Source organism: Brachyhypopomus gauderio, unplaced genomic scaffold (genome assembly GCF_052324685.1).
Source record: "Brachyhypopomus gauderio isolate BG-103 unplaced genomic scaffold, BGAUD_0.2 sc225, whole genome shotgun sequence".
NCBI lineage: Eukaryota > Metazoa > Chordata > Actinopteri > Gymnotiformes > Hypopomidae > Brachyhypopomus > Brachyhypopomus gauderio.
The window spans coordinates 122,640-138,921 of NW_027507046.1; the positions used below are offsets into that span (position 1 = coordinate 122,640).

At 44.4% G+C, this 16,282-nt stretch overlaps 45 non-coding genes across 45 annotated transcripts; all 45 read right to left on the bottom strand.

Annotated features, from left to right (window-relative positions):
• Positions 1–92: 92 nt before the first annotated feature.
• On the bottom strand, positions 93–163 carry trnag-ccc (transfer RNA glycine (anticodon CCC)). Its single transcript has one exon. It is a non-coding gene; the product is annotated as a tRNA-Gly (tRNA).
• A 398-nt stretch (positions 164–561) lies between these two features.
• On the bottom strand, positions 562–634 carry trnar-ucg (transfer RNA arginine (anticodon UCG)). Its single transcript has one exon. It is a non-coding gene; the product is annotated as a tRNA-Arg (tRNA).
• A 168-nt stretch (positions 635–802) lies between these two features.
• On the bottom strand, positions 803–873 carry trnag-ccc (transfer RNA glycine (anticodon CCC)). Its single transcript has one exon. It is a non-coding gene; the product is annotated as a tRNA-Gly (tRNA).
• Positions 874–1,271: 398 nt separating this feature from the next.
• trnar-ucg (transfer RNA arginine (anticodon UCG)) lies at positions 1,272–1,344 on the bottom strand. The gene has a single exon. It is a non-coding gene; the product is annotated as a tRNA-Arg (tRNA).
• A 168-nt stretch (positions 1,345–1,512) lies between these two features.
• trnag-ccc (transfer RNA glycine (anticodon CCC)) lies at positions 1,513–1,583 on the bottom strand. The gene has a single exon. It is a non-coding gene; the product is annotated as a tRNA-Gly (tRNA).
• A 398-nt stretch (positions 1,584–1,981) lies between these two features.
• trnar-ucg (transfer RNA arginine (anticodon UCG)) lies at positions 1,982–2,054 on the bottom strand. The gene has a single exon. It is a non-coding gene; the product is annotated as a tRNA-Arg (tRNA).
• Positions 2,055–2,222: 168 nt separating this feature from the next.
• trnag-ccc (transfer RNA glycine (anticodon CCC)) lies at positions 2,223–2,293 on the bottom strand. Its single transcript has one exon. It is a non-coding gene; the product is annotated as a tRNA-Gly (tRNA).
• Positions 2,294–2,691: 398 nt separating this feature from the next.
• Positions 2,692–2,764, bottom strand: trnar-ucg (transfer RNA arginine (anticodon UCG)). The gene has a single exon. It is a non-coding gene; the product is annotated as a tRNA-Arg (tRNA).
• A 168-nt stretch (positions 2,765–2,932) lies between these two features.
• Positions 2,933–3,003, bottom strand: trnag-ccc (transfer RNA glycine (anticodon CCC)). Its single transcript has one exon. It is a non-coding gene; the product is annotated as a tRNA-Gly (tRNA).
• A 398-nt stretch (positions 3,004–3,401) lies between these two features.
• trnar-ucg (transfer RNA arginine (anticodon UCG)) lies at positions 3,402–3,474 on the bottom strand. The gene has a single exon. It is a non-coding gene; the product is annotated as a tRNA-Arg (tRNA).
• A 168-nt stretch (positions 3,475–3,642) lies between these two features.
• Positions 3,643–3,713, bottom strand: trnag-ccc (transfer RNA glycine (anticodon CCC)). The gene has a single exon. It is a non-coding gene; the product is annotated as a tRNA-Gly (tRNA).
• Positions 3,714–4,111: 398 nt separating this feature from the next.
• trnar-ucg (transfer RNA arginine (anticodon UCG)) lies at positions 4,112–4,184 on the bottom strand. The gene has a single exon. It is a non-coding gene; the product is annotated as a tRNA-Arg (tRNA).
• A 168-nt stretch (positions 4,185–4,352) lies between these two features.
• On the bottom strand, positions 4,353–4,423 carry trnag-ccc (transfer RNA glycine (anticodon CCC)). The gene has a single exon. It is a non-coding gene; the product is annotated as a tRNA-Gly (tRNA).
• Positions 4,424–4,821: 398 nt separating this feature from the next.
• Positions 4,822–4,894, bottom strand: trnar-ucg (transfer RNA arginine (anticodon UCG)). The gene has a single exon. It is a non-coding gene; the product is annotated as a tRNA-Arg (tRNA).
• A 168-nt stretch (positions 4,895–5,062) lies between these two features.
• On the bottom strand, positions 5,063–5,133 carry trnag-ccc (transfer RNA glycine (anticodon CCC)). Its single transcript has one exon. It is a non-coding gene; the product is annotated as a tRNA-Gly (tRNA).
• A 398-nt stretch (positions 5,134–5,531) lies between these two features.
• Positions 5,532–5,604, bottom strand: trnar-ucg (transfer RNA arginine (anticodon UCG)). The gene has a single exon. It is a non-coding gene; the product is annotated as a tRNA-Arg (tRNA).
• Positions 5,605–5,772: 168 nt separating this feature from the next.
• On the bottom strand, positions 5,773–5,843 carry trnag-ccc (transfer RNA glycine (anticodon CCC)). Its single transcript has one exon. It is a non-coding gene; the product is annotated as a tRNA-Gly (tRNA).
• A 639-nt stretch (positions 5,844–6,482) lies between these two features.
• Positions 6,483–6,553, bottom strand: trnag-ccc (transfer RNA glycine (anticodon CCC)). The gene has a single exon. It is a non-coding gene; the product is annotated as a tRNA-Gly (tRNA).
• A 398-nt stretch (positions 6,554–6,951) lies between these two features.
• trnar-ucg (transfer RNA arginine (anticodon UCG)) lies at positions 6,952–7,024 on the bottom strand. The gene has a single exon. It is a non-coding gene; the product is annotated as a tRNA-Arg (tRNA).
• A 168-nt stretch (positions 7,025–7,192) lies between these two features.
• trnag-ccc (transfer RNA glycine (anticodon CCC)) lies at positions 7,193–7,263 on the bottom strand. The gene has a single exon. It is a non-coding gene; the product is annotated as a tRNA-Gly (tRNA).
• A 398-nt stretch (positions 7,264–7,661) lies between these two features.
• trnar-ucg (transfer RNA arginine (anticodon UCG)) lies at positions 7,662–7,734 on the bottom strand. The gene has a single exon. It is a non-coding gene; the product is annotated as a tRNA-Arg (tRNA).
• Positions 7,735–7,902: 168 nt separating this feature from the next.
• Positions 7,903–7,973, bottom strand: trnag-ccc (transfer RNA glycine (anticodon CCC)). Its single transcript has one exon. It is a non-coding gene; the product is annotated as a tRNA-Gly (tRNA).
• A 398-nt stretch (positions 7,974–8,371) lies between these two features.
• trnar-ucg (transfer RNA arginine (anticodon UCG)) lies at positions 8,372–8,444 on the bottom strand. The gene has a single exon. It is a non-coding gene; the product is annotated as a tRNA-Arg (tRNA).
• Positions 8,445–8,612: 168 nt separating this feature from the next.
• trnag-ccc (transfer RNA glycine (anticodon CCC)) lies at positions 8,613–8,683 on the bottom strand. The gene has a single exon. It is a non-coding gene; the product is annotated as a tRNA-Gly (tRNA).
• A 398-nt stretch (positions 8,684–9,081) lies between these two features.
• trnar-ucg (transfer RNA arginine (anticodon UCG)) lies at positions 9,082–9,154 on the bottom strand. The gene has a single exon. It is a non-coding gene; the product is annotated as a tRNA-Arg (tRNA).
• A 168-nt stretch (positions 9,155–9,322) lies between these two features.
• trnag-ccc (transfer RNA glycine (anticodon CCC)) lies at positions 9,323–9,393 on the bottom strand. The gene has a single exon. It is a non-coding gene; the product is annotated as a tRNA-Gly (tRNA).
• Positions 9,394–9,791: 398 nt separating this feature from the next.
• trnar-ucg (transfer RNA arginine (anticodon UCG)) lies at positions 9,792–9,864 on the bottom strand. Its single transcript has one exon. It is a non-coding gene; the product is annotated as a tRNA-Arg (tRNA).
• Positions 9,865–10,032: 168 nt separating this feature from the next.
• On the bottom strand, positions 10,033–10,103 carry trnag-ccc (transfer RNA glycine (anticodon CCC)). Its single transcript has one exon. It is a non-coding gene; the product is annotated as a tRNA-Gly (tRNA).
• Positions 10,104–10,501: 398 nt separating this feature from the next.
• Positions 10,502–10,574, bottom strand: trnar-ucg (transfer RNA arginine (anticodon UCG)). Its single transcript has one exon. It is a non-coding gene; the product is annotated as a tRNA-Arg (tRNA).
• A 168-nt stretch (positions 10,575–10,742) lies between these two features.
• Positions 10,743–10,813, bottom strand: trnag-ccc (transfer RNA glycine (anticodon CCC)). Its single transcript has one exon. It is a non-coding gene; the product is annotated as a tRNA-Gly (tRNA).
• Positions 10,814–11,211: 398 nt separating this feature from the next.
• Positions 11,212–11,284, bottom strand: trnar-ucg (transfer RNA arginine (anticodon UCG)). The gene has a single exon. It is a non-coding gene; the product is annotated as a tRNA-Arg (tRNA).
• Positions 11,285–11,452: 168 nt separating this feature from the next.
• trnag-ccc (transfer RNA glycine (anticodon CCC)) lies at positions 11,453–11,523 on the bottom strand. The gene has a single exon. It is a non-coding gene; the product is annotated as a tRNA-Gly (tRNA).
• A 394-nt stretch (positions 11,524–11,917) lies between these two features.
• Positions 11,918–11,992, bottom strand: trnar-ucg (transfer RNA arginine (anticodon UCG)). The gene has a single exon. It is a non-coding gene; the product is annotated as a tRNA-Arg (tRNA).
• Positions 11,993–12,160: 168 nt separating this feature from the next.
• trnag-ccc (transfer RNA glycine (anticodon CCC)) lies at positions 12,161–12,231 on the bottom strand. The gene has a single exon. It is a non-coding gene; the product is annotated as a tRNA-Gly (tRNA).
• A 398-nt stretch (positions 12,232–12,629) lies between these two features.
• Positions 12,630–12,702, bottom strand: trnar-ucg (transfer RNA arginine (anticodon UCG)). Its single transcript has one exon. It is a non-coding gene; the product is annotated as a tRNA-Arg (tRNA).
• Positions 12,703–12,870: 168 nt separating this feature from the next.
• Positions 12,871–12,941, bottom strand: trnag-ccc (transfer RNA glycine (anticodon CCC)). Its single transcript has one exon. It is a non-coding gene; the product is annotated as a tRNA-Gly (tRNA).
• Positions 12,942–13,339: 398 nt separating this feature from the next.
• Positions 13,340–13,412, bottom strand: trnar-ucg (transfer RNA arginine (anticodon UCG)). The gene has a single exon. It is a non-coding gene; the product is annotated as a tRNA-Arg (tRNA).
• A 168-nt stretch (positions 13,413–13,580) lies between these two features.
• Positions 13,581–13,651, bottom strand: trnag-ccc (transfer RNA glycine (anticodon CCC)). Its single transcript has one exon. It is a non-coding gene; the product is annotated as a tRNA-Gly (tRNA).
• Positions 13,652–14,049: 398 nt separating this feature from the next.
• trnar-ucg (transfer RNA arginine (anticodon UCG)) lies at positions 14,050–14,122 on the bottom strand. Its single transcript has one exon. It is a non-coding gene; the product is annotated as a tRNA-Arg (tRNA).
• A 168-nt stretch (positions 14,123–14,290) lies between these two features.
• trnag-ccc (transfer RNA glycine (anticodon CCC)) lies at positions 14,291–14,361 on the bottom strand. The gene has a single exon. It is a non-coding gene; the product is annotated as a tRNA-Gly (tRNA).
• Positions 14,362–14,759: 398 nt separating this feature from the next.
• trnar-ucg (transfer RNA arginine (anticodon UCG)) lies at positions 14,760–14,832 on the bottom strand. Its single transcript has one exon. It is a non-coding gene; the product is annotated as a tRNA-Arg (tRNA).
• A 168-nt stretch (positions 14,833–15,000) lies between these two features.
• On the bottom strand, positions 15,001–15,071 carry trnag-ccc (transfer RNA glycine (anticodon CCC)). The gene has a single exon. It is a non-coding gene; the product is annotated as a tRNA-Gly (tRNA).
• A 398-nt stretch (positions 15,072–15,469) lies between these two features.
• On the bottom strand, positions 15,470–15,542 carry trnar-ucg (transfer RNA arginine (anticodon UCG)). The gene has a single exon. It is a non-coding gene; the product is annotated as a tRNA-Arg (tRNA).
• Positions 15,543–15,710: 168 nt separating this feature from the next.
• Positions 15,711–15,781, bottom strand: trnag-ccc (transfer RNA glycine (anticodon CCC)). Its single transcript has one exon. It is a non-coding gene; the product is annotated as a tRNA-Gly (tRNA).
• A 398-nt stretch (positions 15,782–16,179) lies between these two features.
• On the bottom strand, positions 16,180–16,252 carry trnar-ucg (transfer RNA arginine (anticodon UCG)). Its single transcript has one exon. It is a non-coding gene; the product is annotated as a tRNA-Arg (tRNA).
• Positions 16,253–16,282: the final 30 nt, after the last annotated feature.

A 16,282-nucleotide genomic window follows, 5' to 3' on the forward strand; every position in this document is an offset into this window, starting at 1 on the left:
GCTTCTTTTGCACATAACCATGTTGGCAAGAGCTCAGCGCATAAGAGCGTGACGTTCGGAGAAAGAAAAGTACTCTCTACATTCCTTGTCTGTGCGCCAGCCGGGAATCGAACCCGGTTCACAAGAATGGGAATCTTGCATGATACCACTACACCACTGGCACCCTGCGCAGCTACTCTTTAGAGGTCGCCAAAAAGTAAACACCAATCACAGTGCTATTCCATGAGGAATTTACACATCTTTTCAAGCCAGATCACATTTTCAGCTACTGTTTCATTTTTCCATGGACCTGTCCTTGATTTGCTCAATAACCACGTGAGACAGTACATCATGCTTTTCATTCCTCTTCGCTTCTCAGACAAACATGCCATGTAGAGGTCAACAATGTTGTACTGTTCTGCATGGGTTGACGTCTAAGGTTCTTCTCTATGGCTCATTGTTGTATGCTTTCACACTCAGCTTGTTTGCAGACTTACCTTTACAAAGGGTCTAAAGAAAGAAGATAGAGGAAGTCTGCAGGCAAGCCAAAGAATGAGAATGTACTCTTTAGTCTCCAATGTATGACCCAGATGGGACTCGAACCCACAATCCTCAGCTCCGAAGGCTGATGCCTTATCTATTAGGCCACTGGGCCACTTTTGCTTTGCAAAGTGCAGACTTTGAAGGTCTTCTCGACTATAGACTAGTTTTCAAATATATGCTGAAGCCATGCTTCTTTGCCACATAACCATGTTGGCAAGAGCTCAGCGCATAAGAGCGTGACGTTCGGAGAAAGAAAAGTACTCTCTACATTCCTTGTCTGTGCGCCAGCCGGGAATCGAACACGGTTCACAAGAATGGGAATCTTGCATGATACCACTACACCACTGGCACCCTGCGCAGCTAAACTTTAGAGGTCGCCAAAAAGTAAACACCAATCACAGTGCTTTTCCATGAGCAATTTACACATCTTTTCAAGCCAGATCACATTTTCAGCTACTGTTTCATTTTTCCATGGACCTGTACTTGATTTGCTCAATAACCACGTGAGACAGTACATCATGCTTTTCATTCCTCTTCGCTTCTCAGACAAACATGCCATGTAGAGGTCAGCAATGTTGTACTGTTCTGCATGGGTTGACGTCTAAGGTTCTTCTCTATGGCTCATTGTTGTATGCTTTCACAGTCAGCTTGTTTGCAGACTTACCTTTACAAAGGGTCTAAAGAAAGAAGATAGAGGAAGTCTGCAGGCAAGCCAAAGAATGAGAATGTACTCTTTAGTCTCCAATGTATGACCCAGATGGGACTCGAACCCACAATCCTCAGCTCCGAAGGCTGATGCCTTATCCATTAGGCCACTAGGCCACTTTTGCTTTGCATAGTGCAGACTTTGAAGGTCTTCTCGACTATAGACTAGTTTTCAAATATATGCTGAAGCCATGCTTCTTTTGCACATAACCATGTTGGCAAGAGCTCAGCGCATAAGAGTGTGACGTTCGGAGAAAGAAAAGAACTCTCTACATTCCTTGTCTGTGCGCCAGCCGGGAATCGAACCTGGTTCACAAGAATGGGAATCTTGCATGATACCACTACACCACTGGCACCCTGCGCAGCTAAACTTTAGAGGTCGCCAAAAAGTAAACACCAATCACAGTGCTTTTCCATGAGCAATTTACACATCTTTTCAAGCCAGATCACATTTTCAGCTACTGTTTCATTTTTCCATGGACCTGTCCTTGATTTGCTCAATAACCACGTGAGACAGTACATCATGCTTTTCATTCCTCTTCGCTTCTCAGACAAACATGCCATGTAGAGGTCAGCAATGTTGTACTGTTCTGCATGGGTTGACGTCTAAGGTTCTTCTCTATGGCTCATTGTTGTATGCTTTCACAGTCAGCTTGTTTGCAGACTTACCTTTACAAAGGGTCTAAAGAAAGAAGATAGAGGAAGTCTGCAGGCAAGCCAAAGAATGAGAATGTACTCTTTAGTCTCCAATGTATGACCCAGATGGGACTCGAACCCACAATCCTCAGCTCCGAAGGCTGATGCCTTATCCATTAGGCCACTAGGCCACTTTTGCTTTGCATAGTGCAGACTTTGAAGGTCTTCTCGACTATAGACTAGTTTTCAAATATATGCTGAAGCCATGCTTCTTTGCCACATAACCATGTTGGCAAGAGCTCAGCGCATAAGAGCGTGACGTTCGGAGAAAGAAAAGTACTCTCTACATTCCTTGTCTGTGCGCCAGCCGGGAATCGAACCCGGTTCACAAGAATGGGAATCTTGCATGATACCACTACACCACTGGCACCCTGCGCAGCTAAACTTTAGAGGTCGCCAAAAAGTAAACACCAATCACAGTGCTTTTCCATGAGCAATTTACACATATTTTCAAGCCAGATCACATTTTCAGCTACTGTTTCATTTTTCCATGGACCTGTACTTGATTTGCTCAATAACCACGTGAGACAGTACATCATGCTTTTCATTCCTCCTCGCTTCTCAGACAAACATGCCATGTAGAGGTCAGCAATGTTGTACTGTTCTGCATGGGTTGACGTCTAAGGTTCTTCTCTATGGCTCATTGTTGTATGCTTTCACAGTCAGCTTGTTTGCAGACTTACCTTTACAAAGGGTCTAAAGAAAGAAGATAGAGGAAGTCTGCAGGCAAGCCAAAGAATGAGAATGTACTCTTTAGTCTCCAATGTATGACCCAGATGGGACTCGAACCCACAATCCTCAGCTCCGAAGGCTGATGCCTTATCCATTAGGCCACTAGGCCACTTTTGCTTTGCATAGTGCAGACTTTGAAGGTCTTCTCGACTATAGACTAGTTTTCAAATATATGCTGAAGCCATGCTTCTTTTGCACATAACCATGTTGGCAAGAGCTCAGCGCATAAGAGTGTGACGTTCGGAGAAAGAAAAGAACTCTCTACATTCCTTGTCTGTGCGCCAGCCGGGAATCGAACCTGGTTCACAAGAATGGGAATCTTGCATGATACCACTACACCACTGGCACCCTGCGCAGCTAAACTTTAGAGGTCGCCAAAAAGTAAACACCAATCACAGTGCTTTTCCATGAGCAATTTACACATCTTTTCAAGCCAGATCACATTTTCAGCTACTGTTTCATTTTTCCATGGACCTGTCCTTGATTTGCTCAATAACCACGTGAGACAGTACATCATGCTTTTCATTCCTCTTCGCTTCTCAGACAAACATGCCATGTAGAGGTCAGCAATGTTGTACTGTTCTGCATGGGTTGACGTCTAAGGTTCTTCTCTATGGCTCATTGTTGTATGCTTTCACAGTCAGCTTGTTTGCAGACTTACCTTTACAAAGGGTCTAAAGAAAGAAGATAGAGGAAGTCTGCAGGCAAGCCAAAGAATGAGAATGTACTCTTTAGTCTCCAATGTATGACCCAGATGGGACTCGAACCCACAATCCTCAGCTCCGAAGGCTGATGGCTTATCCATTAGGCCACTGGGCCACTTTTGCTTTGCATAGTGCAGACTTTGAAGGTCTTCTCGACTATAGACTAGTTTTCAAATATATGCTGAAGCCATGCTTCTTTGCCACATAACCATGTTGGCAAGAGCTCAGCGCATAAGAGCGTGACGTTCGGAGAAAGAAAAGAACTCTCTACATTCCTTGTCTGTGCGCCAGCCGGGAATCGAACCCGGTTCACAAGAATGGGAATCTTGCATGATACCACTACACCACTGGCACCCTGCGCAGCTACTCTTTAGAGGTCGCCAAAAAGTAAACACCAATCACAGTGCTTTTCCATGAGCAATTTACACATCTTTTCAAGCCAGATCACATTTTCAGCTACTGTTTCATTTTTCCATGGACCTGTCCTTGATTTGCTCAATAACCACGTGAGACAGTACATCATGCTTTTCATTCCTCTTCGCTTCTCAGACAAACATGCCATGTAGAGGTCAACAATGTTGTACTGTTCTGCATGGGTTGACGTCTAAGGTTCTTCTCTATGGCTCATTGTTGTATGCTTTCACACTCAGCTTGTTTGCAGACTTACCTTTACAAAGGGTCTAAAGAAAGAAGATAGAGGAAGTCTGCAGGCAAGCCAAAGAATGAGAATGTACTCTTTAGTCTCCAATGTATGACCCAGATGGGACTCGAACCCACAATCCTCAGCTCCGAAGGCTGATGCCTTATCTATTAGGCCACTGGGCCACTTTTGCTTTGCATAGTGCAGACTTTGAAGGTCTTCTCGACTATAGACTAGTTTTCAAATATATGCTGAAGCCATGCTTCTTTGCCACATAACCATGTTGGCAAGAGCTCAGCGCATAAGAGCGTGACGTTCGGAGAAAGAAAAGAACTCTCTACATTCCTTGTCTGTGCGCCAGCCGGGAATCGAACCCGGTTCACAAGAATGGGAATCTTGCATGATACCACTACACCACTGGCACCCTGCGCAGCTACTCTTTAGAGGTCGCCAAAAAGTAAACACCAATCACAGTGCTTTTCCATGAGCAATTTACACATATTTTCAAGCCAGATCACATTTTCAGCTACTGTTTCATTTTTCCATGGACCTGTCCTTGATTTGCTCAATAACCACGTGAGACAGTACATCATGCTTTTCATTCCTCCTCGCTTCTCAGACAAACATGCCATGTAGAGGTCAGCAATGTTGTACTGTTCTGCATGGGTTGACGTCTAAGGTTCTTCTCTATGGCTCATTGTTGTATGCTTTCACAGTCAGCTTGTTTGCAGACTTACCTTTACAAAGGGTCTAAAGAAAGAAGATAGAGGAAGTCTGCAGGCAAGCCAAAGAATGAGAATGTACTCTTTAGTCTCCAATGTATGACCCAGATGGGACTCGAACCCACAATCCTCAGCTCCGAAGGCTGATGCCTTATCCATTAGGCCACTAGGCCACTTTTGCTTTGCATAGTGCAGACTTTGAAGGTCTTCTCGACTATAGACTAGTTTTCAAATATATGCTGAAGCCATGCTTCTTTGCCACATAACCATGTTGGCAAGAGCTCAGCGCATAAGAGCGTGACGTTCGGAGAAAGAAAAGAACTTTCTACATTCCTTGTCTGTGCGCCAGCCGGGAATCGAACCCGGTTCACAAGAATGGGAATCTTGCATGATACCACTACACCACTGGCACCCTGCGCAGCTATTCTTTAGAGGTCGCCAAAAAGTAAACACCAATCACAGTGCTTTTCCATGAGCAATTTACACATATTTTCAAGCCAGATCACATTTTCAGCTACTGTTTCATTTTTCCATGGACCTGTCCTTGATTTGCTCAATAACCACGTGAGACAGTACATCATGCTTTTCATTCCTCTTCGCTTCTCAGACAAACATGCCATGTAGAGGTCAACAATGTTGTACTGTTCTGCATGGGTTGACGTCTAAGGTTCTTCTCTATGGCTCATTGTTGTATGCTTTCACACTCAGCTTGTTTGCAGACTTACCTTTACAAAGGGTCTAAAGAAAGAAGATAGAGGAAGTCTGCAGGCAAGCCAAAGAATGAGAATGTACTCTTTAGTCTCCAATGTATGACCCAGATGGGACTCGAACCCACAATCCTCAGCTCCGAAGGCTGATGCCTTATCTATTAGGCCACTGGGCCACTTTTGCTTTGCATAGTGCAGACTTTGAAGGTCTTCTCGACTATAGACTAGTTTTCAAATATATGCTGAAGCCATGCTTCTTTGCCACATAACCATGTTGGCAAGAGCTCAGCGCATAAGAGCGTGACGTTCGGAGAAAGAAAAGAACTCTCTACATTCCTTGTCTGTGCGCCAGCCGGGAATCGAACCCGGTTCACAAGAATGGGAATCTTGCATGATACCACTACACCACTGGCACCCTGCGCAGCTACTCTTTAGAGGTCGCCAAAAAGTAAACACCAATCACAGTGCTTTTCCATGAGCAATTTACACATCTTTTCAAGCCAGATCACATTTTCAGCTACTGTTTCATTTTTCCATGGACCTGTCCTTGATTTGCTCAATAACCACGTGAGACAGTACATCATGCTTTTCATTCCTCTTCGCTTCTCAGACAAACATGCCATGTAGAGGTCAACAATGTTGTACTGTTCTGCATGGGTTGACGTCTAAGGTTCTTCTCTATGGCTCATTGTTGTATGCTTTCACACTCAGCTTGTTTGCAGACTTACCTTTACAAAGGGTCTAAAGAAAGAAGATAGAGGAAGTCTGCAGGCAAGCCAAAGAATGAGAATGTACTCTTTAGTCTCCAATGTATGACCCAGATGGGACTCGAACCCACAATCCTCAGCTCCGAAGTCTGATGCCTTATCTATTAGGCCACTGGGCCACTTTTGCTTTGCATAGTGCAGACTTTGAAGGTCTTCTCGATCATAGACTAGTTTTCAAATATATGCTGAAGCCATGCTTCTTTGCCACATAACCATGTTGGCAAGAGCTCAGCGCATAAGAGCGTGACGTTCGGAGAAAGAAAAGAACTCTCTACATTCCTTGTCTGTGCGCCAGCCGGGAATCGAACCCGGTTCACAAGAATGGGAATCTTGCATGATACCACTACACCACTGGCACCCTGCGCAGCTACTCTTTAGAGGTCGCCAAAAAGTAAACACCAATCACAGTGCTTTTCCATGAGCAATTTACACATATTTTCAAGCCAGATCACATTTTCAGCTACTGTTTCATTTTTCCATGGACCTGTCCTTGATTTGCTCAATAACCACGTGAGACAGTACATCATGCTTTTCATTCCTCCTCGCTTCTCAGACAAACATGCCATGTAGAGGTCAGCAATGTTGTACTGTTCTGCATGGGTTGACGTCTAAGGTTCTTCTCTATGGCTCATTGTTGTATGCTTTCACAGTCAGCTTGTTTGCAGACTTACCTTTACAAAGGGTCTAAAGAAAGAAGATAGAGGAAGTCTGCAGGCAAGCCAAAGAATGAGAATGTACTCTTTAGTCTCCAATGTATGACCCAGATGGGACTCGAACCCACAATCCTCAGCTCCGAAGGCTGATGCCTTATCCATTAGGCCACTAGGCCACTTTTGCTTTGCATAGTGCAGACTTTGAAGGTCTTCTCGACTATAGACTAGTTTTCAAATATATGCTGAAGCCATGCTTCTTTTGCACATAACCATGTTGGCAAGAGCTCAGCGCATAAGAGTGTGACGTTCGGAGAAAGAAAAGAACTCTCTACATTCCTTGTCTGTGCGCCAGCCGGGAATCGAACCTGGTTCACAAGAATGGGAATCTTGCATGATACCACTACACCACTGGCACCCTGCGCAGCTAAACTTTAGAGGTCGCCAAAAAGTAAACACCAATCACAGTGCTTTTCCATGAGCAATTTACACATCTTTTCAAGCCAGATCACATTTTCAGCTACTGTTTCATTTTTCCATGGACCTGTCCTTGATTTGCTCAATAACCACGTGAGACAGTACATCATGCTTTTCATTCCTCTTCGCTTCTCAGACAAACATGCCATGTAGAGGTCAGCAATGTTGTACTGTTCTGCATGGGTTGACGTCTAAGGTTCTTCTATATGGCTCATTGTTGTATGCTTTCACAGTCAGCTTGTTTGCAGACTTACCTTTACAAAGGGTCTAAAGAAAGAAGATAGAGGAAGTCTGCAGGCAAGCCAAAGAATGAGAATGTACTCTTTAGTCTCCAATGTATGACCCAGATGGGACTCGAACCCACAATCCTCAGCTCCGAAGGCTGATGGCTTATCCATTAGGCCACTGGGCCACTTTTGCTTTGCATAGTGCAGACTTTGAAGGTCTTCTCGACTATAGACTAGTTTTCAAATATATGCTGAAGCCATGCTTCTTTTGCACATAACCATGTTGGCAAGAGCTCAGCGCATAAGAGCGTGACGTTCGGAGAAAGAAAAGTACTCTCTACATTCCTTGTCTGTGCGCCAGCCGGGAATCGAACCCGGTTCACAAGAATGGGAATCTTGCATGATACCACTACACCACTGGCACCCTGCGCAGCTACTCTTTAGAGGTCGCCAAAAAGTAAACACCAATCACAGTGCTATTCCATGAGGAATTTACACATCTTTTCAAGCCAGATCACATTTTCAGCTACTGTTTCATTTTTCCATGGACCTGTCCTTGATTTGCTCAATAACCACGTGAGACAGTACATCATGCTTTTCATTCCTCTTCGCTTCTCAGACAAACATGCCATGTAGAGGTCAACAATGTTGTACTGTTCTGCATGGGTTGACGTCTAAGGTTCTTCTCTATGGCTCATTGTTGTATGCTTTCACACTCAGCTTGTTTGCAGACTTACCTTTACAAAGGGTCTAAAGAAAGAAGATAGAGGAAGTCTGCAGGCAAGCCAAAGAATGAGAATGTACTCTTTAGTCTCCAATGTATGACCCAGATGGGACTCGAACCCACAATCCTCAGCTCCGAAGGCTGATGGCTTATCCATTAGGCCACTGGGCCACTTTTGCTTTGCATAGTGCAGACTTTGAAGGTCTTCTCGACTATAGACTAGTTTTCAAATATATGCTGAAGCCATGCTTCTTTTGCACATAACCATGTTGGCAAGAGCTCAGCGCATAAGAGCGTGACGTTCGGAGAAAGAAAAGTACTCTCTACATTCCTTGTCTGTGCGCCAGCCGGGAATCGAACCCGGTTCACAAGAATGGGAATCTTGCATGATACCACTACACCACTGGCACCCTGCGCAGCTACTCTTTAGAGGTCGCCAAAAAGTAAACACCAATCACAGTGCTTTTCCATGAGCAATTTACACATCTTTTCAAGCCAGATCACATTTTCAGCTACTGTTTCATTTTTCCATGGACCTGTCCTTGATTTGCTCAATAACCACGTGAGACAGTACATCATGCTTTTCATTCCTCTTCGCTTCTCAGACAAACATGCCATGTAGAGGTCAACAATGTTGTACTGTTCTGCATGGGTTGACGTCTAAGGTTCTTCTCTATGGCTCATTGTTGTATGCTTTCACACTCAGCTTGTTTGCAGACTTACCTTTACAAAGGGTCTAAAGAAAGAAGATAGAGGAAGTCTGCAGGCAAGCCAAAGAATGAGAATGTACTCTTTAGTCTCCAATGTATGACCCAGATGGGACTCGAACCCACAATCCTCAGCTCCGAAGGCTGATGCCTTATCTATTAGGCCACTGGGCCACTTTTGCTTTGCATAGTGCAGACTTTGAAGGTCTTCTCGACTATAGACTAGTTTTCAAATATATGCTGAAGCCATGCTTCTTTGCCACATAACCATGTTGGCAAGAGCTCAGCGCATAAGAGCGTGACGTTCGGAGAAAGAAAAGAACTCTCTACATTCCTTGTCTGTGCGCCAGCCGGGAATCGAACCCGGTTCACAAGAATGGGAATCTTGCATGATACCACTACACCACTGGCACCCTGCGCAGCTACTCTTTAGAGGTCGCCAAAAAGTAAACACCAATCACAGTGCTTTTCCATGAGCAATTTACACATATTTTCAAGCCAGATCACATTTTCAGCTACTGTTTCATTTTTCCATGGACCTGTCCTTGATTTGCTCAATAACCACGTGAGACAGTACATCATGCTTTTCATTCCTCCTCGCTTCTCAGACAAACATGCCATGTAGAGGTCAGCAATGTTGTACTGTTCTGCATGGGTTGACGTCTAAGGTTCTTCTCTATGGCTCATTGTTGTATGCTTTCACAGTCAGCTTGTTTGCAGACTTACCTTTACAAAGGGTCTAAAGAAAGAAGATAGAGGAAGTCTGCAGGCAAGCCAAAGAATGAGAATGTACTCTTTAGTCTCCAATGTATGACCCAGATGGGACTCGAACCCACAATCCTCAGCTCCGAAGGCTGATGGCTTATCCATTAGGCCACTGGGCCACTTTTGCTTTGCATAGTGCAGACTTTGAAGGTCTTCTCGACTATAGACTAGTTTTCAAATATATGCTGAAGCCATGCTTCTTTTGCACATAACCATGTTGGCAAGAGCTCAGCGCATAAGAGCGTGACGTTCGGAGAAAGAAAAGTACTCTCTACATTCCTTGTCTGTGCGCCAGCCGGGAATCGAACCCGGTTCACAAGAATGGGAATCTTGCATGATACCACTACACCACTGGCACCCTGCGCAGCTACTCTTTAGAGGTCGCCAAAAAGTAAACACCAATCACAGTGCTATTCCATGAGGAATTTACACATCTTTTCAAGCCAGATCACATTTTCAGCTACTGTTTCATTTTTCCATGGACCTGTCCTTGATTTGCTCAATAACCACGTGAGACAGTACATCATGCTTTTCATTCCTCTTCGCTTCTCAGACAAACATGCCATGTAGAGGTCAACAATGTTGTACTGTTCTGCATGGGTTGACGTCTAAGGTTCTTCTCTATGGCTCATTGTTGTATGCTTTCACACTCAGCTTGTTTGCAGACTTACCTTTACAAAGGGTCTAAAGAAAGAAGATAGAGGAAGTCTGCAGGCAAGCCAAAGAATGAGAATGTACTCTTTAGTCTCCAATGTATGACCCAGATGGGACTCGAACCCACAATCCTCAGCTCCGAAGGCTGATGCCTTATCTATTAGGCCACTGGGCCACTTTTGCTTTGCATAGTGCAGACTTTGAAGGTCTTCTCGACTATAGACTAGTTTTCAAATATATGCTGAAGCCATGCTTCTTTGCCACATAACCATGTTGGCAAGAGCTCAGCGCATAAGAGCGTGACGTTCGGAGAAAGAAAAGAACTCTCTACATTCCTTGTCTGTGCGCCAGCCGGGAATCGAACCCGGTTCACAAGAATGGGAATCTTGCATGATACCACTACACCACTGGCACCCTGCGCAGCTACTCTTTAGAGGTCGCCAAAAAGTAAACACCAATCACAGTGCTTTTCCATGAGCAATTTACACATCTTTTCAAGCCAGATCACATTTTCAGCTACTGTTTCATTTTTCCATGGACCTGTCCTTGATTTGCTCAATAACCACGTGAGACAGTACATCATGCTTTTCATTCCTCTTCGCTTCTCAGACAAACATGCCATGTAGAGGTCAGCAATGTTGTACTGTTCTGCATGGGTTGACGTCTAAGGTTCTTCTCTATGGCTCATTGTTGTATGCTTTCACAGTGAGCTTGTTTGCAGACTTACCTTTACAAAGGGTCTAAAGAAAGAAGATAGAGGAAGTCTGCAGGCAAGCCAAAGAATGAGAATGTACTCTTTAGTCTCCAATGTATGACCCAGATGGGACTCGAACCCACAATCCTCAGCTCCGAAGGCTGATGCCTTATCCATTAGGCCACTAGGCCACTTTTGCTTTGCATAGTGCAGACTTTGAAGGTCTTCTCGACTATAGACTAGTTTTCAAATATATGCTGAAGCCATGCTTCTTTGCCACATAACCATGTTGGCAAGAGCTCAGCGCATAAGAGCGTGACGTTCGGAGAAAGAAAAGAACTCTCTACATTCCTTGTCTGTGCGCCAGCCGGGAATCGAACCCGGTTCACAAGAATGGGAATCTTGCATGATACCACTACACCACTGGCACCCTGCGCAGCTACTCTTTAGAGGTCGCCAAAAAGTAAACACCAATCACAGTGCTTTTCCATGAGCAATTTACACATCTTTTCAAGCCAGATCACATTTTCAGCTACTGTTTCATTTTTCCATGGACCTGTCCTTGATTTGCTCAATAACCACGTGAGACAGTACATCATGCTTTTCATTCCTCTTCGCTTCTCAGACAAACATGCCATGTAGAGGTCAACAATGTTGTACTGTTCTGCATGGGTTGACGTCTAAGGTTCTTCTCTATGGCTCATTGTTGTATGCTTTCACACTCAGCTTGTTTGCAGACTTAGCTTTACAAAGGGTCTAAAGAAAGAAGACAGAGGAAGTCTGCTGGCAAGCCAAAGAATGAGAATGTACTTTAGTCTCCAATGTATGACCCAGATGGGACTCGAACCCACAATCCTCAGCTCCGAAGGCTGATGCCTTATCCATTAGGCCACTGGGATACTTTTGCTTTGCATAGTGCAGACTTTGAAGGTCTTCTCGACTATAGACTAGTTTTCAAATATATGCTGAAGCCATGCTTCTTTGCCACATAACCATGTTGGCAAGAGCTCAGCGCATAAGAGCGTGACGTTCGGAGAAAGAAAAGTACTCTCTACATTCCTTGTCTGTGCGCCAGCCGGGAATCGAACCCGGTTCACAAGAATGGGAATCTTGCATGATACCACTACACCACTGGCACCCTGCGCAGCTAAACTTTAGAGGTCGCCAAAAAGTAAACACCAATCACAGTGCTTTTCCATGAGCAATTTACACATCTTTTCAAGCCAGATCACATTTTCAGCTACTGTTTCATTTTTCCATGGACCTGTACTTGATTTGCTCAATAACCACGTGAGACAGTACATCATGCTTTTCATTCCTCTTCGCTTCTCAGACAAACATGCCATGTAGAGGTCAGCAATGTTGTACTGTTCTGCATGGGTTGACGTCTAAGGTTCTTCTCTATGGCTCATTGTTGTATGCTTTCACAGTCAGCTTGTTTGCAGACTTACCTTTACAAAGGGTCTAAAGAAAGAAGATAGAGGAAGTCTGCAGGCAAGCCAAAGAATGAGAATGTACTCTTTAGTCTCCAATGTATGACCCAGATGGGACTCGAACCCACAATCCTCAGCTCCGAAGGCTGATGCCTTATCCATTAGGCCACTAGGCCACTTTTGCTTTGCATAGTGCAGACTTTGAAGGTCTTCTCGACTATAGACTAGTTTTCAAATATATGCTGAATCCATGCTTCTTTTGCACATAACCATGTTGGCAAGAGCTCAGCGCATAAGAGTGTGACGTTCGGAGAAAGAAAAGAACTCTCTACATTCCTTGTCTGTGCGCCAGCCGGGAATCGAACCTGGTTCACAAGAATGGGAATCTTGCATGATACCACTACACCACAGGCACCCTGCGCAGCTAAACTTTAGAGGTCGCCAAAAAGTAAACACCAATCACAGTGCTTTTCCATGAGCAATTTACACATCTTTTCAAGCCAGATCACATTTTCAGCTACTGTTTCATTTTTCCATGGACCTGTCCTTGATTTGCTCAATAACCACGTGAGACAGTACATCATGCTTTTCATTCCTCTTCGCTTCTCAGACAAACATGCCATGTAGAGGTCAGCAATGTTGTACTGTTCTGCATGGGTTGACGTCTAAGGTTCTTCTCTATGGCTCATTGTTGTATGCTTTCACAGTGAGCTTGTTTGCAGACTTACCTTTACAAAGGGTCTAAAGAAAGAAGATAGAGGAAGTCTGCAGGCAAGCCAAAGAATGAGAATGTACTCTTTAGTCTCCAATGTATGACCCAGATGGGACTCGAACCCACAATCCTCAGCTCCGAAGGCTGATGCCTTATCCATTAGGCCACTAGGCCACTTTTGCTTTGCATAGTGCAGACTTTGAAGGTCTTCTCGACTATAGACTAGTTTTCAAATATATGCTGAAGCCATGCTTCTTTGCCACATAACCATGTTGGCAAGAGCTCAGCGCATAAGAGCGTGACGTTCGGAGAAAGAAAAGTACTCTCTACATTCCTTGTCTGTGCGCCAGCCGGGAATCGAACCCGGTTCACAAGAATGGGAATCTTGCATGATACCACTACACCACTGGCACCCTGCGCAGCTAAACTTTAGAGGTCGCCAAAAAGTAAACACCAATCACAGTGCTTTTCCATGAGCAATTTACACATCTTTTCAAGCCAGATCACATTTTCAGCTACTGTTTCATTTTTCCATGGACCTGTCCTTGATTTGCTCAATAACCACGTGAGACAGTACATCATGCTTTTCATTCCTCTTCGCTTCTCAGACAAACATGCCATGTAGAGGTCAACAATGTTGTACTGTTCTGCATGGGTTGACGTCTAAGGTTCTTCTCTATGGCTCATTGTTGTATGCTTTCACACTCAGCTTGTTTGCAGACTTACCTTTACAAAGGGTCTAAAGAAAGAAGATAGAGGAAGTCTGCAGGCAAGCCAAAGAATGAGAATGTACTGTTTAGTCTCCAATGTATGACCCAGATGGGACTCGAACCCACAATCCTCAGCTCCGAAGGCTGATGCCTTATCCATTAGGCCACTGGGCCACTTTTGCTTTGCATAGTGCAGACTTTGAAGGTCTTCTCGACTATAGACTAGTTTTCAAATATATGCTGAAGCCATGCTTCTTTTGCACATAACCATGTTGGCAAGAGCTCAGCGCATAAGAGCGTGACGTTCGGAGAAAGAAAAGTACTCTCTACATTCCTTGTCTGTGCGCCAGCCGGGAATCGAACCCGGTTCACAAGAATGGGAATCTTGCATGATACCACTACACCACTGGCACCCTGCGCAGCTACTCTTTAGAGGTCGCCAAAAAGTAAACACCAATCACAGTGCTTTTCCATGAGCAATTTACACATCTTTTCAAGCCAGATCACATTTTCAGCTACTGTTTCATTTTTCCATGGACCTGTCCTTGATTTGCTCAATAACCACGTGAGACAGTACATCATGCTTTTCATTCCTCTTCGCTTCTCAGACAAACATGCCATGTAGAGGTCAACAATGTTGTACTGTTCTGCATGGGTTGACGTCTAAGGTTCTTCTCTATGGCTCATTGTTGTATGCTTTCACACTCAGCTTGTTTGCAGACTTAGCTTTACAAAGGGTCTAAAGAAAGAAGACAGAGGAAGTCTGCAGGCAAGCCAAAGAATGAGAATGTACTCTTTAGTCTCCAATGTATGACCCAGATGGGACTCGAACCCACAATCCTCAGCTCCGAAGGCTGATGCCTTATCCATTAGGCCACTGGGCCACTTTTGCTTTGCATAGTGCAGACTTTGAAGGTCTTCTCGACTATAGACTAGTTTTCAAATATATGCTGAAGCCATGCTTCTTTGCCACATAACCATGTTGGCAAGAGCTCAGCGCATAAGAGCGTGACGTTCGGAGAAAGAAAAGTACTCTCTACATTCCTTGTCTGTGCGCCAGCCGGGAATCGAACCCGGTTCACAAGAATGGGAATCTTGCATGATACCACTACACCACTGGCACCCTGCGCAGCTAAACTTTAGAGGTCGCCAAAAAGTAAACACCAATCACAGTGCTTTTCCATGAGCAATTTACACATCTTTTCAAGCCAGATCACATTTTCAGCTACTGTTTCATTTTTCCATGGACCTGTCCTTGATTTGCTCAATAACCACGTGAGACAGTACATCATGCTTTTCATTCCTCTTCGCTTCTCAGACAAACATGCCATGTAGAGGACAACAATGTTGTACTGTTCTGCATGGGTTGACGTCTAAGGTTCTTCTCTATGGCTCATTGTTGTATGCTTTCACAGTCAGCTTGTTTGCAGACTTACCTTTACAAAGGGTCTAAAGAAAGAAGACAGAGGAAGTCTGCAGGCAAGCCAAAGAATGAGAATGTACTCTTTAGTCTCCAATGTATGACCCAGATGGGACTCGAACCCACAATCCTCAGCTCCGAAGGCTGATGCCTTATCCATTAGACCACTGGGCCACTTTTGCTTTGCATAGTGCAGACTTTGAAGGTCTTCTCGACTATAGACTAGTTTTCAAATATATGCTGAAGCCATGCTTCTTTTGCACATAACCATGTTGGCAAGAGCTCAGCGCATAAGAGCGTGACGTTCGGAGAAAGAAAAGTACTCTCTACATTCCTTGTCTGTGCGCCAGCCGGGAATCGAACCCGGTTCACAAGAATGGGAATCTTGCATGATACCACTACACCACTGGCACCCTGTGCAGCTAAACTTTAGAGGTCGCCAAAAAGTAAACACCAATCACAGTGCTTTTCCATGAGCAATTTACACATCTTTTCAAGCCAGATCACATTTTCAGCTACTGTTTCATTTTTCCATGGACCTGTCCTTGATTTGCTCAATAACCACGTGAGACAGTACATCATGCTTTTCATTCCTCTTCGCTTCTCAGACAAACATGCCATGTAGAGGTCAACAATGTTGTACTGTTCTGCATGGGTTGACGTCTAAGGTTCTTCTCTATGGCTCATTGTTGTATGCTTTCACAGTCAGCTTGTTTGCAGACTTACCTTTACAAAGGGTCTAAAGAAAGAAGATAGAGGAAGTCTGCAGGCAAGCCAAAGAATGAGAATGTACTGTTTAGTCTCCAATGTATGACCCAGATGGGACTCGAACCCACAATCCTCAGCTCCGAAGGCTGATGCCTTATCCATTAGGCCACTGGGCCACTTTTGCTTTGCATAGTGCAGACTTTGAA